Source organism: Thermobia domestica, chromosome 18, assembly GCF_964235325.1.
Source record: "Thermobia domestica chromosome 18, izTheDome1.hap1.1, whole genome shotgun sequence".
Classification (NCBI taxonomy): Eukaryota; Metazoa; Arthropoda; class Insecta; order Zygentoma; family Lepismatidae; genus Thermobia; species Thermobia domestica.
Window position 1 is genome coordinate 77,207,142 of NC_137471.1, and position 8,250 is coordinate 77,215,391.

Consider the following 8,250-nt stretch of genomic DNA (forward strand, 5'->3'; position numbering starts at 1 on the left):
ATCACCATACACATCACATTCCCAATCATCATCATATATTGCCTGTTTCTTAGGAAAAGGTCTAGCTTTATTGTTATAGGACGATCGTGAAGTCTAAGGTTGATCAGCAGAGTTACTATTTTGCACGTTAATAGGGTTAGAAACCGAGAGTTTCCTCGGTCGACCTACTTGCTTTCTGTCAGTAGTAGTAGGACTAACAAGGAGGGTATCCGAAGTGTAAATCTCAGATTTCAAAAATGTTTGCGCAGATCGTTAGGGGGGCTCATAGAATAAAGATCGCCACAACAAATTTCGGCGGAACCCCATATTTGGGTGGGGCAGTGCCCCATTTGCGATTTTCGGCTTTCTTAGTAAAAATCGGCCTTTTGATTTGAAAATGATTTCTTGTTGTCGTCAATCGTTATCATTCGTCTTCATTTGCGTAAATATATTTTAATTGTGGGTCAAGGATCCCTGTGTGTGCGGGGATACAAGTGTGATACATGTTCCCTCTTCATTTTGACGAGTTGAATTGAAATACATCATTAAAAGTTCTTTGTTCAGCACATGTGCGACACAGGTCTCTACCTAGTTTCTGGGATGCTAAATCACAAGTTGAAAGAGAACTGAAGGGCTTGAAATAGAAGTTTGGCAGAATCAGTGCTTACTTTATGGATTGAAGCCAAAAGAGATTTCATGCCTATACATGACATGGATGTTCAAAAATGGGCAATTGAAAAAGCGAAAGAAATTAATCTTGAAAACTTTAAGGGTTCCAAAAGTTGATGCACACGTTTTAAACGGAAACATAATATTATGTAGCGAGAAATTACAAAATTCGTGTCGTTGACACTTCAGAACAAATAGAAACTTCGGCCATATTTTTTCAGTTAGAAGTCAGGGATACGTTACCGGAATTCGATATAGACAATACTTACAATTCCTATCAAAGTGGTTTTGCAATGGAACTGCACTGTAATTGTATGTTAGACATACAAGGCCAAAAAAAAAAAAAAAAAAAAAAGTAGAAGCTTCTGCACAATCCAAAAATACCTTATATCATAGCTATACAATACCCCTTATGTCTGCCAGTGGAAAATTAGTTGGGTCATTATAGATTGTATTCCCAGAATCGACAGGAAAATTTGGAGCTCAGGTCAATAAAACTTTATTCCAGCCCCAAAATGTTAAGGTTTCTGCATCAAAATCTGGAAAGATGGGTAAGCTGTATTGGAAGGAGTGGATCCGTAACGTTTTGGTTCCCAACATATTGGACAAAAGTGTCTTGCTCCTAGATTCATGGTCATCTTGTAACAAGAGAGAGACGCAGCAACACATTCTGGACGAAAAAAAACATTATGTAAACAGATTCCACCGGGAACAACTTGGGCTGTACAACCAATGGATATTTGGGGCTTTAGAATATGGGAAATACGGAATTTTGTACGGAAAATAAGAATTTCGTAATTTTACACCAAATTGATATACAACTTCACCAACGTAACAACATTATAAAATTGCAATCGCTAGTTTATGAACAACTATCATCTCCAAGGTACCATGATGTGTTCATATATAGTTGGTATAAATCCGTATATGTAGATGCGAGGCCGCCAGAATTTGTTAATCCACTGAGTTAATCCAGCAGAATTCGTTAATCATTTTCCTTAAACGACACTATCATATGCAATGAGTGCGAAGATATAACACTCCAGAAATCTAGTTGGTGTCTCAAATGTCTTTGCGCGGAACACGTTTCAGAACAGTTTATTTCTGTAAAACACACAATACATAAAGTAAGCAGGAATTCTGCCAAACTTCAGCCCTTCAGTTCTATTTCAAGCCTTTTAGTTATCTTTCAACTTGTGATTCGGCATCCCAGAAACTAGGTAGAGACCTGTGCTGCACATGTGCTCCTCAAAAAAAACTTTTAATGACATATTTGAATTCAACTCGTCAAAATGAAGGGGGAACATGTATCACACTTGTGGGGGGGATCTCCATTGGTGGATCTAGCCAGGGGCCGTGGAGGCATCCCCCCAGTTTTTTTAGTGACAAAAATAATTGAAGCTATTATTTATATATTCTTGAAAGTTTATAGTTTAGTATAGTAATATAGTTACTATTCGGTTCAAAATCTCTTGTCGTCGCGAATTCTGTCGAGGAATTTGAAGCTTAAAATATATAAAACGATAATCATGCCTGTTGTTCTGTATGGTTGTGAAACATGGTCGCTTACTCTGAGGGAAGAACATAGACTGAAAGTATTTGAGAACAGGATCCTGAGAAGAATATTCGGACCCAAGAGGAACGAGAATGGGGAATGGCGGAAGCTTCATAACGAGGAACTACATAGTTTATACGGTTTACCCAACATTGTTAGAGTCGTCAAGTCTAGGAGGCTTAGGTGGGCAGGTCATGTAGCTAGAATGGAAGAAATTAGAAACGCTTTCAAAGTCTTGACTGGTAGACCCATAGGAAAACGACCATTAGGAAGACTTAGGCGCAGATGGGAGGACAATATTAAGATGGATCTCGCAGAGATAGGAATACAAAGTAGAAACTGGATGCAATTAGCTAAGGATAGAAGTCAGTGGAGAGCTTTTGTGAACGCGGCACTGAACCTCCGGGTTCCATAGGCCATAGAGTTAGTTAGTTATAGTAAACTCATTATATACCTATCATAGTCTGGGGTCTGGCTTCCCCCAGTTTTTACCTTCTAAATCCGCCACTAGGGACCCCTCACACACAAGGATCCCTGACCCACAGTTGAAGTATCTTTACGCAAATGAAGACGAATAATAACGATTGTCGACAACAAGAAGTCAATTTTCAAATCAAAAGGCCGATTTTTAGTAAGAAAGCCGAAAATCGCAAATGGGGCACTGCCCCACCCAAATATGGGGTTCCGCCGAAATTTGTTGTGCCGAACTTTATTCCATGAGCCCCCCTAACGATCTGCAAAAACATTTTTGAAATTTAAGATTCACACTTCGGACACCCTCCTTGTAAGTTCGTTCAGACATTTTGCGAATGAATCTCTCTGCTTTCGTCTTTTGAACGGAACTCTCAGATTTAGTCCGTATCTTTTCTGAAACTCACCCCACGACCATTTATTTGCACATTCACTTTCAGTGTTAGTGATTTTTTTTTCTTTTTGCTGATTTAGCAATCTTGTATGCGAGACTCCTATTTTTTTTATTATTTTTTTTACCGTAGGGTTATAGCCGTATCCAAGCTTTAGGCAATTATATATCGTTGATGGAGTTTTCAATTGCATGCGCAGTTAATTTAATATATGAATACTGTGGGCGAGGTATTTTTATTGTCATGAAGGACAGGTAATTTCGTTACAGTAAGGTAATTTCGTGATAGCCTCTACACAAGAATCAGACTGATAATTACACGTGATATTTAATAGACTAATATCCTGTAACACGATAACTACGAAAATATGACCTTCTTAGCAGAAATGAAGCCCTGATTTCAAGCTACTTGGCAACTTGTCCATAAATGTAAATATTCATTAAGAATTTTACATGTGTTCTTAAGAGTCTAAAATGTTTAAAAAGTGACCCACAGACACTATACTACAGCGGAAAATTAAATTAATATATCAGTTATGAAACCAAACACCAACATGTACGTGCCTCGTTTTGCTTTCGTTGTTATCTCATGAAAATTACAGACGTGACAAAATCTTCCGCACAGTGTAAACAATACTCCTTCCTCTGTCTTGTTTCTTTCCCTTCAAACCTATTTGTGCACATGACCCAGCGGCGCCGGCCTACACATGAAACTGGATCCATGCTCGATCTTGTGGCAAGAAATGGAAATCTGACTGGGATAAGTTTCTTTGCTACAGTTGCTTAATAAACTATCACGAAATTACTTATACCACGAATATACCTTACTTTACCCTAATAGTTGCCAGAAAAAAAACAGACATTTGAAAAAAAACATGAAAAAGAACAATGTTTTTTATTGAAAAAAAACTTCACAGAAAAAAAACCGTTTTTTTACAACACTACTTATTATATATATATATATATATATATATATATATATATATATATATATATATATATATATATATATATATATATAGCCAAGGGTATATATATATATTGTCCGCGTCCTCAAAATAGCACTTTTTCTTATTTTGCTGCTCAAAAACAAGAAACGTAGAGAGAAAAAACGAATGTCCATGCATCCTATGCTATCAACGAGATTGCAAACTGGCCTGTATCATTAATTTCTCAATTTATATTCTTTTGTTAGACGCAAGTAATACTCTTCCAGTTACCAATATTTTTGTTTATATATTTTTATTACTTACTCCGGTGCTTGTGGTCCCTAGTTCGATCCCACCTAGCGCCGTGTGAACTTTGTGGTGGACAAACACCGTGCTCGTGGGTTTTCTCGGGGTTCTCCCATTTCCTCCCACTTTCTTCATTCCACAATTTCATTCATTTCTCATCATCACCGTCTCCTTTAGCCTAACCGGCATAATCGTGGGACGTAAAGCTTAAAGATTTCATTTCATTTTTCATTTTTATTACTTAGAGTTCAACTTCATTTCAACACCTACGCTACTAGGCTACATGGGACGTAGATCTACAAACCACAGTACCTGCCATCGGAAATCGAACCCGACTCCTGCAAGGGCAGCAAAGTTCTAAGCACTTAACCACAAAGAATCCCATCAATATATATTTCCGTTTTTTACTTCTTTCCTTAATGATATAATAATAATAATAATAATAATAATAATAATAATAATAATAATAATAATAATAATAATAATAATAATAATAATAATAATAATAATAATAATACATAATTCTGTAAAGACAATAAAGTGGAGCGTGCCAATCTTTTCTTCAAATTAGTCTGGAAACCAAAAATGGTACATGTGTACCAGGTTTGGTTTTAGTAAACAGATTAGAGTCGAGATGGAATATTATTCTTGGGATACAATTGATTACAGAAAACCGCTTCTCCCTACCTATTACCGTCTTTACCTTATAGTAATCAACGTTTAAACCGGAAGTAGTTGATTTATGCCATTTCTGGTTTAAATAAATGGTTAAGAGGAGAGATAGTGCATATATTTGAAATGCTAAATTGATTACAAAAACACTTTTCGCTATCTATTAGGCCTATCGTTTTTATTCTATGGCGATCAACACTGAAAGCGGAAATGGTTGATTTCTTGCACTACCGATTTGAATAAAGTGTTAAAAGAGAAAATGCGAACTATTCTTAGAACGGTAAGTCGATTCCAAGGAAATCGAACTTGCACTCTTATCGGTTTTCTTTATATAGATTAATATTGAAACCGGAAGTCGTACTGGATTTCTACCACTTCCGGTTTTAATACAGTATTAAGGATGGACATGGAAGATATTCTTGGAACACTTAATCGATTTGAGAAAACCCCTTCTCGCTATTTATTATAGCTTTTGCTTTATAATGGCAATGTTAAAACCGGAAATGGTTGATTTTTACCACGTCCGGTTGATTAATCGTCTCCATTAACGAACTCGGACGAGATACCATAATCGCTCCACATATCTATTGCAAAAACAGAATATAACAATTTGGCATTTGTCCAAGAGTTATCGTAGGAGTAACGGACGGACGGACTAAGAATACAATACTATAAGTCCCGTTACGTGATAATAATAATAGTTATAAACGTATCCGGAAATGATTGATTTGCCAAAGGGGTGGCTGCTAATCTGGTGATTAATATAAATGACTAATACCCAAAGAACAAAACATAATAGACGACTAGGCAGAGTTGGATTAACTACTAGGCCCGAGTCTAGGGGCGCAACGTTTTGAGAGGAGCACTTTGAATGAAAATTTAATTAGCAAGACGAAGAAAAGTGCAAAAGTGCAATAATAATAATAATAATAATAATAATAATAATAATAATAATAATAATAATAATAATAATAATAATAATAATAATAATAATAATAATAATAATAATAACAAAAGTCAAACAGTCTCCAAATAATAATTGATTTAGCAAGTCTATTGGCGTTAATCATTGGTCGTCGAACCTAAATAGAATTTTAATGTTCTACTTGCAGTAGAAAGTAGCGAAGAGGCGGGTAATTATGGTGTACTGCACTTGCCTCGCAACCCTCTGTGCATGTGCTCCTCAACACCTTGTCACAATATAAATCTAGATAAAGTTCAACAATCCGACAAGGGCACCCATATTGTGATTTACAAGGGGGAGTAGTATAAGCGACGTTTCAAAAATAGTTTCAAATTTTGCTGTAACTAATGTAAAAATTCTATTGGATTTTCGATATTCTGAAGTACAATTTCCTCTAGGGGGTCGATGCCGTACCTTGCCTCTCCTGATGGGGGCCCTTGCAATCCGATTATTTTATTCCCTTTAATGAAATTCTTAGTGTTGGAATATTCAAACTATTACGAGGGGCCGCGGTGGCGTTCACCTCTGGTGCTAGAGGTCTCGGGTTCAAACCCTGCTCCCGCCAAGTGAACTTTGTGGTGGACAAACACCGTGTGCGTGGGTTTTCTCGGGGTTCTCCCGTTTCCTCCCACTTTCTTCATAACACCATTTCATTCATTACTCATCATCACCGTCTCCTTTAGCCTAACCGGCATAACCGTGGGACGTAAAACTCAAAATTTCATTTCATTTCATTTCAAACTATTACGGGCGTAAATTCAAAACGAATTTATTTCATTGTAAACACATATTGTAAAACTCTTCAAACAACAAGAAAATATCTTGAATTTATTGTAATTAAAGTCTTTCTTCACAACATATGTAAAATGAAAATTCATTAAAATTTATACTAAAACGAAATAAAGGTATGCATAAAATAAGTTTTTCATTATTATTTTCTATTGTGTTAAAAATTTCCCCCATCGGGGAGGGGTAGTAAACCCGCGACTAGGGCAGGCACGGAAAGATCAAGTGTGCATGTTTCGTCTCATCAGCACCTTTTCTTCTTTTCTTTCTTCCTTTTTTTTTTTTTTAACAACATATACATACATTGGCATCGAGATACACTGGCAACCTTGTGCGGTGACCGCCACTGCAGTGTCTCCGTACGAAGGCTACAATTTAAAGCAATGCTTTTCCTCGAGTGACGGACACTGAGAGTTGCTCGAAACAGTTGCGCGAGAGCGGTCGGTGGCGGCAACCATTTTAGTGGAAGCAAACGAAGGCAGCAATTTAAAGCGATGCTTCACAAGCAGTTGCGCCACCGAGTTGTGCCACTGCAGTGGCTGAATATGAAGGAAGGGTAAATATCAGAAAACGGGATGATACAACCTGGTAACGGGAGTTACCCAAAATAGCATTACTGCTGCGACCAAGTTGTGTCATCTCGGCACCTTTACCTTATGCTTAGTAATCAGAAGATTATAGCACTGCTCTGTGATAAACTTCAGGATTTCTCTGATAGTAGCAGTTTTGGGATCAAGCTACAGTTAAAATCGTTTAAAAGAAAATATTTCTGTACGATTCATTTACAAGAAATCACTGGTTTTTGTTAGCCACATTTCCCCAGGCTTTAGTTAGTAGTATAGGTTCACCAAGCGCTGACTCCGTTTTCCTTGGATATCGCTAGTATCGCTTGTTAACATCGCAGCAGAAGGTTTCTATATAGTTGTCAACGGCCTAGAGCGTCAGGAAAGAGAAGGAGAACCAGTATCAGTATCAAAGAGTAGGTGTTGGTAGTATTCAATATCTTAATTTTCTCGAACGTTTGGGATGCGAACAACAGAGAGAATGACAGAAATAATAAAAAAACTTTTGCTATCTTCTTTTACTGTATATTAAACAAGACGGCTCGATATTAAGATTATTTGATACTTCGACTACTACACTACTACTACTACTACTACTAATAATAATAATAATAATAATAATAATAATAATAACACCAAATTATTGATGGATGTTATGCATTTGATCTATGTCGCCGTAATCAATGCAAATTAATTACTTAGTTTAAGAAGACTTCTTTCGTCCAACACAAGTGTATTTTTTACAGCAGTGTAGGCTATTTGTAAGTAAGCATCTCTTATTTTAGTATGACTTTCAACATCGAAGAGAATGAGAATACCAACTGATTGCGCTTTTTTTCGGTTCTTTGTCGAAAACAAAGAAGATAACCAGATAAGGGACAGAGGTTAACAGGAACGTTCAGATAGCGAGGTCAATGTATGCACCTTACAGATTTCGATTAATTAGATCTTGATGTACTACAAAC